At 44.2% G+C, this 13,579-nt stretch overlaps 1 protein-coding gene across 8 annotated transcripts in view; it reads left to right on the top strand.

The window, feature by feature from the left end:
* The window catches only part of LOC115200183 (ankyrin-1), a 170,066-nt gene that overhangs the window by 58,236 nt on the left and 98,251 nt on the right, over window positions 1-13,579 (top strand). The window lies entirely within an intron of this gene.

Below are 13,579 nucleotides of genomic sequence, written 5' to 3' on the forward strand. Positions count from 1 at the left end.
TTGTAAAACCCTTTGTAGTGGGGTCTTTGGAACTGCACCTAATGCAGCAAACTCAACAGGTGATGGTTCAGGTTCCACATAGACCTCAGGTACCTGGTTCTCAAAATGAGAGTTCATTCCATCTTCGTGGCTTAGTAAATGGGCTGCCACAGCATGGGATTGAGAAGTAGACTCAACACTCTCCAGGACCTTCAGTTTGGCATTATATGCTGCTATGTCCTTTTCCAGTGCCATTTTCTCCATCCTAACATTCAGTTGAGCTTTCTCCAGTTCCAGTGCATGCTTGTCCTGTAATGATGCTTGGCGAGCTAGTAGAGCTGCTCGTTCTGCCTCAGCTTTTAGGCGTACAGAGGTCACTGAGGAAGCCGTCTTAGAATACTTTGTTTTACTTGATGTTTTTGATACATTGGAAATGCTGTCATGTGGTTCAATGAGCGTTTGTGGCTCAACTTCAGCTTTTTTCCATATTTCCACCTCTTTCAGGAAATGTTCATAAGTTCTCATTCTTGGTTGATAATAGTTAATGCTCTCCTGTTCTTGTTCCTCCTCTGTGACCAGCTCTAGCACAGATTCATGAGCATTCTTAAAGTCATTGAGAACAGCATCAAATGCTTCAAGACTCTCATTCACAGTTTCAATGTTTCCTCCATCAACAAGAAGGACTTTTATTTCATTCATTTTGCGTGTACACACTCCAAGTTTGCCTCTCCGGGCTGCATAGAGTGAATTTAAATGCTCCTCTGCCCTCTCCAGTGGAGTCTTATTTGGGATTTCATCCTCCATCATTCACTTTTAGTTCACTCAATTTACAATGACACAGTTGTTGGTTTGATTGTTAAACGTAATGCCCCTTTAGACCTCCTTTAATGCTTTAAGACACAGTCATCCATTTCAGCATATTGACCCATTTTGAATTGAACATGTGCAAGTTCGGCATTTTAGTTGCGTTTTAAACATTTCATCCATTTATACGTTTTGTCCCTTTAATGAAGTTTGAACACGCAGTATCATTCGTTGCGTGGATGTATTTCCACGTTAGGCCAAATATTAGACATATGATTAGGTTACATTGTGCTTAGGATCTCAGTTTTTCCCAAACTTAAACTTCTTAATTGTTTTCACAGCGCTGTGTTTTTAATTCCATTCCCAAGTTTATCAAACATTCCAATTATAAGCACATTTGCGCTTCCATAATATGCATGATCAAACGATCGCATTGAACAGGGCAGCTCATTCATTCGCAGTGGTTACTCACGGCTGGCGAATTCTAGGAGTTCAAGTCCTTCCAAGCGAGCTGTCCTTATGGTACGAATGCAATTACAAATAGAACAATATCCAGCGTGTGTCCAAAACCGGAGATTTCCTTCCGATAGCAATCCTTCAGTTTTTTGACTTGAATGTAGTGGCTTCCTTTCCTCTTTACCATAGCCACTGCCCAAGCCTGAAGCGGGGTTGTTTGGTACGCATACAGTCCACACTCAAGGTTTCCAAAAAGCCAAACATTCAATGTGATCCAGGGATATGGTGCAACAAAAATGTTTATTCTTCTTATATCTAACAGGAAAATGAATATCCAATCAACTTAAAACATAGGTTACTTGATATGGAAAATACACAATATGACCTGTCTGTATATCTGTATGTCTGTATGTCTGTATGGTCAAAAAACTATACCGCTCCCGCGTCTAGCAAGGACTCCTCCCCCCAAAGGCCCAACTTCCTGTTTTTATCCTAACACACTTACTGCAGTACAATGAATGGGCAAGAGGGGGGAACAAAAACTAAGTTACACTAACAACAAGTGAATACATCTCAATCAGGTAAATATAAATCATAAAGGTACGTACCTAATATTTCATCATATACATTCATATTTACACAAATATACATGGAGCTCTGAATGTTCTGTCTTTTATACAAATATGTCCAAATCGGCTCTAACAGACTGGAACGAATTGCAAAAATCACTGAAGCTGGAGACTCATATCTCCCTCACTAACTTTAAGCATCAGCTGTCAGAGCAGCTCACAGATCATTGCACCGGAACATAGCCCATCTCTAAACAGCCCATCCAACTACCTCATCCCAATATAGTTTTTTTTGTTGCTCCTTTGCACCCCAGTGTCTCTACTTGCACATTCGTCTTCTGCACATCTATCACTCCAATGTTTAATTGCTAAATTGTAATTACTTTGCCACTACGGCCTATTTATTGCCTTACCTCCCTAATCTTACCTCATTTGCACACACGTATATAGATTTTTTTCTATTATGTTATTGACTGTATGTTTGTTTTTTACATGTGTAACTCTGTGTTGTTGTTTGCGTTGCACTGCTTTGCTTTATCTTGGCCAGGTCACAGTTGTAAATGAGAACTTGTTCTCAACTGGCCTACCTGGTTAAATAAAGGTGAAATAAAAAAATATATAAAAAAATGAAAATTAAGACTGGTGTTACACACTTAGTAAGAGCTTCAACATTGTGTGAACACCTCCAGGACAGAGCTGCTACACACACACACACACGGACACACACACACACAAACACAGACATGACTGCAGCCAAACCAGGACTGTTCTCTCTGGAGGCTAGTCACTCTGGAGGCTGAGTCACTCTGGAGGCTGAGTCACTCTGGAGGCTAGTCACTCTGGAGGCTGAGTCACTCTGGAGGCTGAGTCACTCTGGAGGCTGAGTCTCTCTGGAGGCTGAGTCACTCTGGAGGCTAGTCTCTCTGGAGGCTGAGTCACTCTGGAGGCTAGTCACTCTGGAGGCTGAGTCACTCTGGAGGCTGAGTCTCTCTGGAGGCTGAGTCACTCTGGAGGCTAGTCACTCTGGAGGCTGAGTCACTCTGGAGGCTGAGTCTCTCTGGAGGCTGAGTCTCTCTGGAGGCTGAGTCACTCTGGAGGCTGAGTCTCTCTGGAGGCTGAGTGTCTCTGGAGGCTAGTCACTCTGGAGGCTGAGTCACTCTGGAGGCTGAGTCTCTCTGGAGGCTGAGGCTCTCTGGAGGCTGAGGCTCTCTGGAGGCTGAGTCTCTCTGGAGGCTGAGTCACTCGAGAGGCTTAGTCACTCTGGAGGCTGAGTCTCTCTGGAGGCTGAGTCTCTCTGGAGGCTGAGTCACTCTGGAGGCTGAGTCACTCTGGAGGCTGAGTCTCTCTGGAGGCTGAGTCTCTCTGGAGGCTGAGTCACTCTGGAGGCTGAGTCACTCTGGAGGCTGAGTCACTCTGGAGGCTGAGTCACTCTGGAGGCTGAGGCTCTCTGGAGGCTGAGTCACTCTAGAGCAGTGGTTCTTAACCTTGTTTGAGGTACTGACCCCCACCAGTTTCATATGCGCATTCACCGAACCCTTCTTAATTGGAAAAATAAAATTCAAAACATAGGTATATATTTTACTGGTGCACAAAATGAACCGTGCATCAACATCAGTGTTCAAAGAACAAAACCATTAAAACATGATTTTCACACAAAAACAAAAACATAATAATGAATATTTACTGCAAATCAGTGTGACTTCTGCTGTTGCCTGTGGTCTCGTCGAGTTGAAGGCTGAATTTTGCCGGGCTTGAAATCAGATCTGCAACTACTTGAGCCAAGATGTCTTTGCTCATGTCCTCTATTCTGTCGCTAATGGTGTCATTTGAAAGAGGAATTTGGGATAACTTAACTTCAGCCGCTTTTCCCAGCATGATATTCGCCATCTTCAACACAGCTGGTTTTATGAGTGTTTCACCAATGGTGTGTGGTTTGCCCTGCTTTGCGATCAGGTAAGCAACTTCGTACGATGCTGTGAGGATCGGTTTGTTGATGGGTACAAAGCCGAGAACAGGCAGAGTAGCCTTTTCATCGAATCTGTCTCTCTTCACCTTGAATTCAGCGAGCGTTGTGTTCTTGTATTGTCCATCTCCATGCAGTTTAAGGAAGTGTTCTCTTAGTTTTGCCGGTGCTAGACTAGAATTGCTCAACTTGGCATTGCAAATCATGCAGTTAGGACGCTGACTCTCATCACGTTCCGTTATACATGTGAATCCATATTGTACATATTCGTCCGACCACTTTCTTTTTTTGCTCGACATAGTTAGTATGAAGGGATTAAAATATTAAGAAAGAAATCACACGACGTACCATCACGACAGTCACAATTCGACTACTGAGCGCGCCAAATTCCCTGCAGCACAGATAGGCCAAGCGATGTTGCGTGATCACCTGCAGCCAATGATGGCCAAGCGGGGCGTGTCATCACGAATCATATGAGTCGGGTGTGTGTCTTGACCTCCGCCGAACCCCTGAGACTGACTCACCGAACCCCTGGGGTTCGATCGAACCCAGGTTAAGAACCACTGCTCTAGAGGCTGAGTCAGCACAGTGAGGAGAAGCAGGGGAGAGAAAGAAAGGGGGATGAAGGAGGGAGGAATGAGAACTACAGCTCTTAACAGCTAAACCAAGTAGTATTTCATATATATGTCTGTCCATTTATCTCTCTGTCCATCTGCATTTTGTTTTTGTAATAGTAGGTGCAGCATCTGTCTGCCTTTCTGAGGTGCAGAGCAGAGGCAGACCTTTACTGACATAATGTGTGTAAATATCAGGTTGATATTACATTAGGTTGCGCTTTGCCCTTCGGATAGACACGTCAGCATGGTCAGAGGAGGACATGGTGAGAGTATTATATATGTATAGGATTTGAGGCCTGAGGTTGTGAAATTGAATTAGCGTTAGAAAATAATCTTAAGAACGTGTGAACAGTACAATCCCCACTGGCCCCACACACCAAGGGTAACGTTGTATCATTCAGTATTATGTCAGTATTATTTTCTCATTTAATTTCCTCCCCCATTGCAGTCTCTTAATGAGATGTCCCGCTTTGCCGATTTTTGGGGCCTTTGTCTTTTAAAGGTTAGAAAGACAAATCCATTTATCTGTGGGGGTTGTCTGGCTCAATGTGTTGTCGCTCGCTCTCCCTGCTCACTGTCTTCGTACCTTCCCCTCTTGAGAATATTGCCCTTTAGATTCAATTCCTCCACTGCAAATCTAATCAAAGGGGTGTAGGGGGCACAGCTCTGATAAATGACCACTAGGCCCTGCTTGGAGGGCAGATTGCTTCTGGGAGCAGGAGTCACAACAGTGCACTCATATACATATACACCCTGTCAGCAAGTTGAGCACCGGGCAACACACACCCACACACACACACCTCTCTGAAGGGCAACTTCATCGCCCTTATCTCTGTGTGTGTGCGGGCGTGTGTTCTGCCTCTGCTGTTTTTATATACAGTATCTGTATCAGTTGTGTTTGCTCTCAGATATAGACATTTAACTGCTTTCTTCTGCTGGTCTATACTGTGTACAGTACAGACAATAGTAGCCTACAGGCTGTCTACAATACTGTCCTGGTTCTGCCCTGGCTAAAAGAGCTTGTCTGTCTGTCTGTCTGTCTGTCTGTCTGTCTGTCTGTCTGTCTGTCTGTCTGTCTGTCTGTCTGTCTGTCTGTCTGTCTGTCTGTCTGTCTGTCTGCTCTCTGATGCTGGAGGTAGAGCAGCTGCTCCTGTTGGTTTACCCACATGAAAAAATACTATAGTGTATACTATAGTAGGAATACTATAGTATTCACTGTAGTGTTTTTGCTGTCTTTACTGTAGTATTTAATGTAGTCTACTGTTGTATTTACACTTTACTATAATATAAATAATGTAGTAAAAAAGAGTAGTATATACTATAGTAATTACTGTAGTGTTTTTGCAGACTAGTATACTGTAGTATTTACTGTAGTTGTTTGGCGGACTATAGTATGCTGTAGTATTTACTCTAGTTTTTTTGCAGACTAGTACGTTAGGCTGTAGTATTTACTGTTGTCATGCCCTGACCTTAGAGAGCCTTTTTATTTCTCTATTTGGTTAGGTCAGGGTGTGATTTGGGTGGGCATTGTAATTTTTCTATTTCTTTGTTTGCCGGGTATGGTTCCCAGTCAGAGGCAGCTGTCTATCGTTGTCTCTGATTGGGGATCATACTTAGGCAGCCTTTTTCCCATCTTAGTTTGTGGGATCTTGTTTTTGTATAGTTGCTGTGTAGCCTGCAGAACTTTACGGTCGTTTTGTATTTTGTTGTTTTGTCGGTGTTCATTTTAAATAAAAGTAAAATGTTCGCCTACCACGCTGCACCTTGGTCCAATCTTTATGATGATCGTAACAACTGTAGTGTTTTTACAGACTGTAGTATACTGTAGTATTTACTGTAGTGTTTTAGGGGACATTACTGTAGTATTTACTAAAATGTTTCTGTTTTATTATCTTTGACAGAAGAGGGAGACTTTCTCCTTGAGGAAACCTACTGGAGAAATGCTAAAAGAGCACATTTTCCATAACCGGTAAGCATTGTAGGTACTGTAGGTAGTTCTGGGTTCTGAATGGAGAGTTCAGAGCTTATGCTCTTTTCTATAACCTGTAGAGAACACAATATATGGTCTATACTTGGCATGTAGGTTTCTCAATTATAGGTGGCACAAATTGGGATACGGGGGAGGGAAATGGGCAAGCATTTTGCTACACTCGCATTAACATCTGCTAACCATGTGTATGTGACCAATAAAATGTTATTTGATTTGGCAGGGTATTTGCAAGTGAAATACTGTAGTATTTGCGTCGCCTGGTTCCCCAACTACTTCTCAGATAGAGTTCAGTGTGTCAAATCAGAGGGCCTGTTGTCCGGACCTCTGGCAGTCTCTATGGGGTGTCACAGGGTTCAAGTCTCGGCCGATTTTCTTCTCTGTATACATCAGTGATGTCGCTCTTGCTGCTGGTGATTCTCTGGTCCACCTCTGTGCAGACGACATCATTCTGTATACTTCTGGCCCCTCTTTGGACACTGTGTTAACTAACCTCCAGACGAGCTTCAATACCATACGACTCTCCTTCTGTGGCCTCCAACTGCTCTTAAACGCTAGTAAAACTAAATGCACGCTTTTCAACCGATTGCAGCCCACACCTACCCGCCCGTCTAGCATCACTACTCTGGACGGTTCTGACTTCGAGTATGTGGACAACTACAAATACCTAGGTGTCTGGTTAGACTGTAGGCTCTCCTTCCAAACTCATATTTGAGCATCTTCTGTCAAAGATTAAATCTAGAATCGGCGTCCTACTTCGCAGCAAGGCATCCTTCGCTCATGCTGCCAAACATACCCTCGTAGAACTGACTATCCTGCCAATCCTTGACTTCAGCGATGTCATTTACGGAATGGCCTCCAACACTCTGTTCAGCAGGTTGGATGTGGTCTATCACAGTGCCATCCGTTTTGTTGCCAGGGCCCCATGTACTGCCCACCACTGCGACCTGTGTGCTCTCGTTGGCTGGACCTCGCTTCATGTTCGTCGCCAAACCCACTGGCTCCAGGTCATCTATGGGTCTTTTCTAGGTAAAGCCCCGCCTTATCTCAGCTCACTGGTCACCATAACGGCACACACAGGTATATTTCACTGGTGGTCCCCAAATCCAACTCCTCCTTTGGCTGCCTTTGCTTCCAATTCTCTGCTGCCAATGACTGGAACGAATTGCAAAAATCAGTGAAGCTGGAGTCTTGTATCTCCCTCACTAACTTTAAGCATCAGCTGTCAGAGCTGCTCACCGATCATTGCACCTGTACACAGCCCATCTGTCGTGGCCCGCCCAACAACCTCATCCCCATATTGTTATTTGTTTTTTGCTCTTTTGCACCCCAGTATCTCTACTTGCACATTCATCTTCTGCACATCTATCACTCCAGTGTTTAATTGCTCAATTGTAACTACTTTGCCACTATGGCCTATTTATTGCCTTAACTCCCTAATCTTACCTCATTTGCACACAATGTATATAGATTTTTCTATTGTGTTATTGACTGTACGTTTGTTTATCCCATGTGTAACTCTGTGTTATTTGTTTCGCACTGCTTTGCTTTATCTTGGCCAGGTCGCAGTTGTAAATGAGAACTTGTTCTCAACTGGCCTTTCCACACCAATCTACACACAACACCCCATAATAAAAACAGAAATACCTTATTTACATAAATATTCCTTTGCTATGAGACTCGAAAATGAGCTCAGGTGCATCCTGTTTCCATTGATCATCCTTGAAATGTTTCTACAACTTGATTGGAGTCCACCTGAGGTACATTCAATTGATTGGACATGATTTGGAAAGGCACACACCTGTCTATATAACGTACAGTTGACAGTGGATGTCAGAGCAACAACCAAGCCATGAGGTCAAAGGAATTGTTCGTAGAGCTCCGAGATAGGATTGTGTCGAGGCACATCTCTGGGGAAGGGTACCAAAACATTTCTGCAGCATTGAAGGTCCCCAAGAACACAGTGGCCTCCATCATTCTTAAATGGAAGAAGTTTGAAACCACCAAGACCCTTCCTAGAGCTGGCCGCCCAGCTAAACTCAGCAATTGGGGGAGAAAAGTACATAGAGATCCTTGATGAAAACGTGCTTCGGAGTGCTCAGGACCTCAGACTGGGGTGAAGGTTCACCTTCCAATAGGACAACAAGCCTAAGCACACAGCCAAGACAACGCAGAAGTGGCTTCGGGACAAGTCTCTGAATGTCATTGAGTGGCCTAGCCAGAGCTTGGATGTCACAACTTCCGCCGAAGTCGGTCCCTCTCCTTGTTCGGGCGGCGTTTGGCGGTCGACGTCACCGGTCTTCTAGCCATCGCTGATCCACTTTTCATTTTCCATTTGTTTTGTCTTTGTCTTACACACCTGGTTTCAATCCCCCAATTACTTGTTCATTATTTAACCCTCTGTTCCCCCATGTTTGTTTGTTTGAGTAATTGTTTGTCTTGTATATGGTCCGTTATTGTGGGCTCGGTATATTGTGTTGTATTTGTGTATACTTGAGTAAATACGTTGATTACTCATATCTGCTGTCCTGCGCCTGACTCTCTACACCCAGGCCGATTACATTGGACTTCAACCCAATGTAACATCTCTGGAGAGACCTGAAAATAGCTGTGCAGCGGCGCTCCCAATCCAACCTGACAGAGCTTGAGAGGATCTGCAGAGAAGAATGGGAGAAACTCCCCAAATATAGGTGTGCCAAGCTTGTAGCGTCATACCCAGGAAGACTCAAGGCTGTATTTGCTGCCAAACGTGCTTCAATATAGTACTGAGTAAAGGGTCTGAATACTTATGTAAATGTGGTATTTAAGTAGATTTTTTTTGTACATTTGCAAAAACGTCTAAAAACCTGTTTTTGATTTGTCATTATAGTGTATTGTGTGTAGATTGATGAGGGGGAAAAAACGATTTAATCCATTTTAGAATAAGGCTGTAAAGTAACAAAATGTTGAAAAAGTCAAGGGGTCTGAATACGTTCCGAATGCGCTGTATACTATAGTTACATTTTTTTGTGTTTTTGCAGTGTTTTTTGAGTGGATAATACTGTAGTATTTACTATAGTATTCTACAGTATACTACAAAAGTACTACACTTGATCGAGGAATACTACAGTTAGTAGTTTTCTGCAGTTTACAGCAGAACAACAGAACAATACAACAGTATTCACACCCCTTGACTTTTTCATCCAAAAAATGGTGTTACAGCCTGAATTTAAAATGTATTACATTTTGATGTTTGGTCATTGGTCTACACACAATCACCTATAATGTTAAATTGGAATTGTGTTTTTCCAAATTTTTACAAATGAATAGCTATTAGAGACTTCCCAGAAAGACTCACAACTGTAATCGCTGCCAAAGGTGCTTCTACAAGGTATCGACTCAGGTGTGAATACTTATGTAAATTAGATTTTTCTGTGTTTGACTTTCAATAAATTTGCAAACAGTTCTAGAAACATGTTTTCACTTTGTCATTATGGGGCATTGTGTGTAGATGGCTGAGTATTTTGTTGTTGTTGATATTTAATCCATTTGGAATTCAGGCTGAAACACCACAAAATGTGGAATAAGTCAAGGGGTATGAATACTTTCTGAATGCACTGTAAGTACTGTAGTATTCTAAACTGTGGTATTTATTTATGTGGGTAGTTTTGGCTTGGTTCTTTAGCTAGCTACACTTGTTATAGTATGTAACATCCATGCAACAATTGGCAGTGTTCACAGATTAGAGGTGTTTTGAGTAGAAGTCAGAAGTCAGTAGTTGTCAATGGGGTTGAAGTGGGGCATTTCCATCAAAAAGTACCCATGAGCACCAACATGGGAAGTTCATAAAAGCATATCAAATTGGGTGTCAAATGAAAGCTAACTACAGTTACCTAACCACAGTTGTGTCACCTGCTACTGTCCTCCCTTCCACTGGCATACTGTTATGTTCAACTGACACCTGTTTTCTTTCTCTTTCTGTCGTCTGGCGGTCAAACCAAGAGTGTTAAAACAGTCAGTCTGGACAACCCTTCCCTCTCTCTCTCTCTCTGCCTTTCTCTCTCTCTCTCTCTGCCTTTCTCTCTCACTCTCCAGTTAATTTCACCTCTCCCAGCTCTTACTGACACCTACCCATGAGCCCCTCTCTTTCCATTTACTGTAACCAGCATCCTCACCCACTGAGCACCGACCGACACCGGACGTCCATAGACGTTGAAAAGTTGTTGAAATTTGGTCAGTCCACCCTGGCCTTCATGTTGACGTCCACAGATGGATTGGAATGGACCAAATCATATCATAGACGTACATTAGGTTTCACAAGTTTGGACAGCACAGTAATGTACAGTACAGTGAGTAGAGCGCAGAAGTATACAGTACAATACAGTACAGTACATTGAGTAGCGTGCAGAAGTGTACCGTACAATACAGTACAGTACACTACAGTGGGTAAAGCACAGTAGTGTACAGTGCAATACAGTAGAGTAAAGAAAAGTTGAGTATGGTACAGTAGATTAGACTAGAGTCGAGTAGAGTATTGTACTGTACTGTTCTAAACTATATTCTACTTTACTGGACTGTACTGAACTTTACTCTACTGTACTTTACTGCACTATACTGAACTCAACTCTACTCTACTCTATTCGGCTGTGCTGTATTGTACTGCACTGTACTCTACTGTGCTCTGCTATGCTGTGCTGTGAAACATGAGGAGAATGACATTCATATCCATAATTATGCATTTCCAATTCACACCCTGTAGTTCAATAACCAAAATAGATTTATTCAAACTCAAGGTGCCATGTCAAAGCTGACACCCCATTCTTTCTGCAGACATCTTCGAATATTAATTCAGAGCAGACATGGTCACGTAAAAAACTGAGGGAGATTTTACCGTAATTTCACTACCAAAGTTTGCATCTGCACAATTCTTCTACTAACTTATTTTTTGTCAGTGGACGTTACTAAAAGTAGTCCTTGTGCATAGTGTTGTATGGTCTGTTAAACTTTGAAATCAATGGTTTTTGTTTGGAATACATTTTAAAGTGAAAAAACTGAGTCAAAGCATAATTCCGTTGCCATGGATTTGCCCAGTGTTAGTGTGTGAAGGGTGGGAGCTTCTAGACTCAGACAAAAGAGAAGAGCTGAAAGCACCATAATGACGCCCAGAAAGAAAGAAAAGGCATGTCTCTTTCCATTTCTCTGAGCGAAAAGAATGGAACAACAAAAAAGAGGGAGAGAAAGAATGTCACGCCCTGACCTTAGAGAGCCTTTTTATTTCTCTATTTGGTTAGGTCAGGGTGTGATTTGGGTGAACATTCTAGTTTTTCTATTTCTTTGTTTGCCGGGTATGGTTCCCAGTCAGAGGCAGCTGATTGTCTCTGATTGGGGATCATACTTAGGCAGCCTTTTTCCCACCTTAGTTTGTGGGATCTTGTTTTTGCATAGTTGCTGTGTAGCCTGCAGAACTTTACGTTAATTTTTTGTATTTTTTTGTTTTTTCGGTGTTCATTTTAAAAAAAAAAGTAAAATGTTCGCCTACCACGCTGCACCTTGGTCCAATCCTTCCATCAACGAGCGTAACAGAAGATCCCACCACCAAAGGACCAAGCAGCGTGGCCAGGAGGAGCAGGGATCCTGGGCCCGGGAGAAAAGGGAGTGGAGGACATCATGGACATGGGAGGAGGTTATGGCAGGGGACAAGACCCTGCCATGGAAGCAGGTGGAGGCAGCGAAGGAGGATCAACGACGACTCCGGGGTTCGCAACCAGGACGCAAGCCCAAAAGACAGCCCAAAAAACATTTTTTTTGGGGGGGGGGGGGGGGCCACACGGAGTGGTCAGCGGAGCCGAGGGGTGATCCAGAGCCAGTCAGGGAGTCGAGTGAGGAACTCGATGAAAGATTCCGGAGAGAGGTGTTAGCATTGAGAGCGCTGCAGAGTGGGCGTACTGAGGAGCATGACACCAGTCCGGTGTCATATGCACCAGTTTCACGCATCTGGCCTCCAGTGCGCCTCCCCAGTCTGCTATGTCCTGTGTCTCCTCCACGCACGCACTCGCTCTGAGGTGTGTGTCACCGTTCCGGTACAATGTGTGCTGGTTCTACGCACCGCGTCTCCAGTGCGCCTCCACAGCCCAGTGCGTCCTGTGCTAGCCCCCCGCACTTGCCGTGCGAAGGTGGTCATCTGTCCAGGACGCGTTGTGCCAGCTCTATGCTCCAGACCTCCAGTGATGATCCATGGCCCGAAGCCTCCAGTGATGATCCATGGCCCGAAGCCTCCAGTGATGATACATGGCACGAAGCCTCCAGTGATGATCCATGGCACGAAGCCTCCAGTGATGATCCATGGCCCGAAGCCTCAAGTGATGATCCATGGCACGAAGCCTCCAGTGATGATCCATGGCCGAAGCCTCCAGTGATGATCCATGGCCCGACGCCTCCAGTGATGATCCATGGCCCGAAGCCTCCAGTGATGATCCATGGCCCGAAGCCTCCAGTGATGATACATGGCACGAAGCCTCCAGTGATGATCCATGGCACGAAGCCTCCAGTGATGATCCATGGCCCGAAGCCTCAAGTGATGATCCATAGCACGAAGCCTCCAGTGACGATCCATGCCCGACGCCTCCAGTGATGATCCATGGCCCGAAGCCTCCAGTGATGATCCATGGCCCGACGCCTCCAGTGATGATCCATGGCCCGAAGCCTCCAGTGATGATACATGGCACGAAGCCTCCAGTGATGATCCATGGCCCGGAGCCTCCAGTGATGATCCATGGCCCGGAGCCTCCAGTGATGATCCATGGCCCGGAGCCTCCAGTGAATATACATTGCACGGAGCCTCCAGTGATGATACATGGCATGAAGCCTCCAGTGATGATCCATGGCCCGGAGCCTCCTGTCATTTTTTAAATAAAGTAAAATGTTCGCCTACCACGCTGCACCTTTGTCCAATCCTTCCATCAACGAGCGTAACACAGAAAGATGAAAATAAGCCTCTCAAATCCAAGTTTTTGGCTGTGCTGTCTCATTGGGTTTATTCTTTTTGCGTGTGTGTTTTATTATGGTAATGAAATGACAGTAAAAATAGTCTGGAATGGAAGAGTTCCCCCTCTCAAAGGAGGGAGGGAGTTAGCGAGAAAAGGAGGGGTGCAGGGGGGGCCTCTAAATGTCATTGATAAAAACAGATTAGAGCTTACTCTCCTTCCTCACATACCCTCCATCTTTC

This window comes from Salmo trutta, chromosome 9 (genome assembly GCF_901001165.1).
Source record: "Salmo trutta chromosome 9, fSalTru1.1, whole genome shotgun sequence".
In the NCBI taxonomy this organism is placed as follows: Eukaryota; Metazoa; Chordata; class Actinopteri; order Salmoniformes; family Salmonidae; genus Salmo; species Salmo trutta.